The following is a 5873-nucleotide window of genomic DNA, read 5'->3' as shown; positions in this document are numbered from 1 at the left end:
ATTTGGGAGTAACAGCAAGTAATTTTTTAGGGTTGGACCTCCCTGGTTAAGCTTTAAAAATAGCCACATTATGGCTACAAAATGAGTTAGTAATAATTGGAGAAACTGTCTAAGAAGATATGAAAAAGGTTATCAAGAAATAAAATTCAAGGACTTGTTTTAGAAGCATGCAGGGGTTGGGGGGAGAAATGAGAACATTAAAATGAAAAATTAGCTGCAGGCAAAATCCCACAGATGCACAAAGAGAAGGAGCAGGAGGTTGGGGGGGAAATGACAAGAAACAGAAAGAAAAACATGCAGCCAAGATGGGGGTGGGCGGGGAAGAAAACTTAAATCAAGAGAGAGAATAAATTTTTTGTTATACTTTTATGGAACGTTTGCATAAACAATAGTCAGCTGTCTTTAGATTTAAGATACGGTTAAAAGGAAACATATTGTGACCGCGGTCATAAATACTCCAACCACTTTAGGGCGAACCTGCCCCCTCGTCTGCAGCCCTGCCGAGCACACAGCCTCATGGTCCCCCCACAAATGTACCACATGGTCCACCCAGCAAGATTAGGCTTCTCCTGACCTGCCTGCTCAGTAGCTTTCCCTTCTCCTCTTCTGACTCCCCTTCCACCTGGTGTTACACACACACACACACACACACACACACACACACACGTTGAGGAGTGTCATGTGGAAACACAACTGCTCTGCTCTGTCACAGCCAAGAACGAAGGACCAGGGCCTCTGCAACACGTGCGCGTGCAACAGGAAGACCAGAAGCTTCCTGCTCAGCTTCTTATCTTTTAACAACTTCTCAACATTTCAAAAGCCATCACTTAGTGGTTGGATTTCTTTGGCTATAAAGGAAGACACGTGGAAGCAAAGAGGAAGCAGCAAGCTAGTGAGCACCTTCCCAGAAGACACCTGGGGGGAGAAGCAGCCTTGACCAAGAGTATTCAACTTTTTTGAAATCCTGTTCCAAGCCCTTGCACTGAGCCTGTTTCTTGCACAAGGGAAGGTCCCTCCAGGATATCTAGGAAATAGCATTAAAATGGGGTGAATTGTTTAGCCGAGGGTATGGTCTTGGGCACAAGTCTGCTTTTATGACAAAACATGAGAACACAGGGCTGGAAATGATACATGTTGTACTGTAAGAGAGGGAAAGAGGACATGCTTTCACTAGCTTGGGAGTAAGAAGGATTCTCCGAGAAGCCCACGTGAAGGAGACAGCATCTGAGCTAGACCTTGGACTATGGTGAAAATTTAGATATTCAGAGATGGGATGGGTGAAGACATGTGGTATATATACTATTAAGTCAACATATGGCTTCTTTCCAAGTTCTAACAGTACAACAAAAGGAAGAACACATATTGAAGATTATTCATCATGCCTCTTTTCCCTCTGAACACTAAATTTTTTAGAGCAATCCCATTAGGGCCCAATAAGTTTACTAATAAGCTTATAATCTTCACTGCACTGTCCCAGTAAGTAAGCCACCTACTAGGATTAATTTGAGAAGCTGTTTAACTTTTTCTTCACTATTTCCATACTTATCAAATCAGTTTTACAAATCACAATGGATGAACAATTACACACATTACTGCCATTGAACAATCAACTAGAGGGATGGCAGGTGACGGGAGGAAAGTTGGAGGGAGAAATCACAGACAAGCAGGGAAGGAGGCCAGAGTGACCCATGGAGTAATGAACTGGGGCTGGGGACAGCAGTAAGAATTCATACTTGGCTTAAGAGATTCAGATGGTTACATACAGAGCTATCTATAGATATGTGTACAGACAAAAATTAGTGTACGTACACATATCTCCTCACTATGTCAATTGAAAGAACCAGCAGTAATAACTCTCCAGCAGCAACATATGCACCAAGCACCCAGACCTTGGTTTCTAATACCATTCTCTGGTAAAAGAAACCAGGGCTCCTTGGAAAAATGGCCAATTCCAGAGGGGAGGGGAATACACACTAAAGCTTTTTACAGTGTGGGGGGCAGGGGATTAGGACATGTTCAAAAGCCAAACACACAAGAAAGCCACGATGATGGGGTATGTCAAAGGGATACAGGAACCATCTTAAAGAACTCTCAGTGCAAAAGTTGGAAACATTTGAGCAATAAAATAAAATAATAATGGACTATAACCCGAAGTATAAAATAAATCTCTCCCATGAATCATACCAATACGAATAAATTTTTGAACCCATAAATTTATGGCGAAGAAGAGACAAATCTGTGTAGGGCTCCAAATTATGTATGCAGACACTCTGCCCTTAAGGAGGTGGAGCATGACTCTCTATATAGCGAATTTCTTCCGAAAAGTACAGGATGAAAACAGAGAGAAAAAGAGTAACTTGACAGTGAAGAGACTTGATAGGCACTACCTCAGGCCAGATGGCCAAAGTGAACATCAAGGCAGAAGGGCCCCGAGGAAGGGACGTACTCAAGGTGTGAAGTGATGTGAATGGCATTATCTCTGAGGTTCTCCTGCCCAAAACACAGAACTCCAGTGTAACCATGAGAAAAGCATAAGAACTTATGAGAAACTGAGGAACTCGGTACAAAGTACCTGGCCAGGACACCTCAACACTGGCAGTGTCATAAGAAATGGGAAGGGGAGGGGTGGGGAGGAACCAAGATTAAGAAACTCTCTCAGACCAAGAAAGATTAAGGAGACATGACAACTCACTGTAATATGGCATCCTGAAGAGCTCCTGGAACAATAAAAGGACTGTAGGGACAAACTGAGAAAATACGAATGAAGGATGAACTTTAGTTAACAATAATGTATCAGTAGTGGTTCATCAATTGTGACCAAAGTGCTGTACTAAAATGTACGATGTAAACAATAGGAGAAACAGGATATAGGATATACAAGGACTCGCTGTACTATTTTTGTAGTAATTCTGTAAATCTAAAACTGTTATAAAGTGAAAGGTTTATTATGCAATGTAATCTAAGTGCTTTGTTCTCAAATGCTACAAAATATGCAGATTGCTGAAATCCCTAGACAAGTTTCTCTCAAGTTTTGGTACCTTTACCAACTCGCTAGAGCAAAAGTCAAGTGTATGTAAAGGATACCCTCTATTCCACTAATTTTTCTGACTTCTTATGGAGTCCCCTAATCCACCTAATTAGGTCCCCTTTAAAGATAGAAGGAGACATGGAAGGAAAGTTACAGTGGAAATGACAACTTCTGTTTTCATGATTGTTGCTCTAGCCCAGAGAATCTTGAAACTTTCTCAGTCTGAATATCAACCCTTTGACATTCAACACAGATGTCTTCTCATGAACTGCCTTCAAATAACATATGAAGAAAAGGAGGGGCAAAAAAACCTGTCTACTCTGACCCACTTATGATTTGTTAGTTATCTGTCACACTTGTCTAATCAATAATGACCAAAAAAAAGGTGAGGTTGCCCTGTGTCAGACAGACCTACTGATACCTAAATGCTAGAACCATTGAGCTGTTACTAACTTTAAGAGATGTTTCACACGGGGCGCAGCCAGAAAGGCGGCTGCCCCCTCACCCATCATGCACTGCACATTCGAGGGGAACCTGGTGCTAAACCATTCGTAGACAACCTGCTTCTGGGCTGGGCTTTTGCAGGTAGCAGAGCAGCTCCCTCATGGTGATCTATTGAAGGTCAGCCCTCGACACAAGGGCTTGTAAAAACAAAAGAGATGTGTCAGGTGAAAAAAAACCTTTTCCCACAATATAGCATATGATAAAGAATGGCAGATAGGAGAAGATTCCAATATATTTTCCCAAGATGAATTCTCAACACATTCAAAGGAAGCAACACAAAAGCCAAACAATGTTCTTTTGCATGACATCTCCTTCTGTTTCATTGCTATTTTCAGACTATAAGAATAGAGATCTTTGGTCTAATGAAATCTCTCTCTCTCTCTCCCCACCCCCAACCCATCCATCATCCATCCACCCACTCCTCCCTCCCTCCATCCATCCATCCATCCATCCATCCATCCATCCATCTCTATAAGCTACCAGTTATCTAACAGGCCTCTGATAAATCAGCTTGCAGGAGATAGATGTGTTGGAGAACAAACGGCTTTTAACACAAAGGTGAGCAGAAAGGGGATTGAGGGATGACAGTGGTCTGTGGACCAAGGAGGGAAAGGCAATATAAACATGAGATTTAAAATACTAGTCATCGTTGTGATTATCAATAAGTGAGACGAGGAATGATTCCAAATATTAATAGCATAACAACCACCAAACAAAAATTCTTGGTATTATATGAAGAAAAAAGTAGTGAAGTAAAATAAACCCAAGGTAATAGAAAAGAAAAATTATGCATGAAACTTGCCCCTAAAGCCTAGATCTGCCTGAGAAAGAATTTGCCTTTTATTGAACATCAGCAATTCTATTTTGCCCTCTGGATTCCAAATGAACTTCTCTGACCTCACTTCTCTTGTCTAACATATCACATCACACTCTTACTCTTAACTCCATATTTCTAGTATGATTTTTAAAAAGAAGGTTCACCAAAAAACTCTACCCAGCCTCTCTTAAGTGCAGGTGCCTTGAATTTTCTTGAAGTTCCTGGATGTGCTGGGTATTCATCACACACGATTAACTATCTGCTTGTCAGGAAAAGGTTGAAGTCACTGAGCCTGAAGAGGGGGGATATCCCTAAATCCACATATTCCCATGGTAGGGAGAAGACTTTACAGTTAAATTAAAGTCAGGTGAACAATTTCTTTTGATTATTTATTAGTTCTTGGTTTCACAGCCACCAGCAGGATAGGAGGCAATAATTGAGTACTCTGCTTGGATTTTCTTAATGAAGGGGGCAAAATCTCATTCCTCTAAACACTTAAAAACTAGGTTAAAACCATACCATTTCCTTTGGAAAGAAAATATTTTTATGAACTGTGACCATTCTCCCAAAGAAGTCAGAATTCTGCTTTCCATCTTCTTATTAAGTCTCCACATTTTCTCCATGTGTCTAGTTCACTGCGTTGCCCTCAAGGGAACATATAATTACCTTTCCTAGACCACAGCAGCTTTTGATCCTAGAGTAAAACTCACAATATACTCCTAGTATCCTTGTCTTCCTAACTTCATGCCTGAAAAAGGAAGTATCTGTATTGAGACAATCTAAAATATACAAACATACAACTAAAATAAGACTTGATATTCAAAGCAGTCACCTTAGGGTCTCCAGACTTATCCAAAGACACATCATTGTTCAAAACAATTTTTGGAAGTCTGCTTTGGGCATTGCATAATTTCATACAAGAAAACCAGGCTCAACTTTATGGCTCCATATTGTTTTTTACTAAAAATACCGTTTCCTAGCTCCATCATTAACTTCACAGCAAATCACTTTAGTTTGAAAAAAATTAGGTCCATTCTCCAAGAACAAAGATTTGCCACACCGAGGAGAAGCAAAAGAATGTATAATAGGTTCTGAAGGCAATTAAACATGGAGGCATTCCGAACCTGTGCAAGTGACTCACCGGAATATGTGAACAGCCTCCTAGTGTTTACTGGGGACAGAACCACAGATACCTGGGGACAAAGGCTGTGATAAGAGTGCTAATGAAAAAGAAACCCCCAAACTAACCACATTCCTCAATAACTTTATACAGAAAACTTAGTTATATGCATCTCTAATCCTCACTGTTTTAAATTGTTAGCTAGAAATGTGACTTTTTTTGCAACATTCGTGGAAAAATATTTTTTATCAGAAATTTCCATTTTTTAGTTGTTTTGACTCAAAAGCTCTAACAATAAAGACTGCACAAAAAACAATTGTTACAAAATATTAACAGAATAGAGAAATAAATTGACCTCACGTAAAATATTTTTTCTCAAGTACCAAAAGAAATCCACTTAGACA

This window comes from Carlito syrichta, unplaced genomic scaffold (assembly GCF_000164805.1).
Source record: "Carlito syrichta isolate Samal-C Ts95f unplaced genomic scaffold, Tarsius_syrichta-2.0.1 Scaffold147036, whole genome shotgun sequence".
NCBI lineage: Eukaryota > Metazoa > Chordata > Mammalia > Primates > Tarsiidae > Carlito > Carlito syrichta.
Note: the sequence above shows the minus strand (reverse complement) of the source record.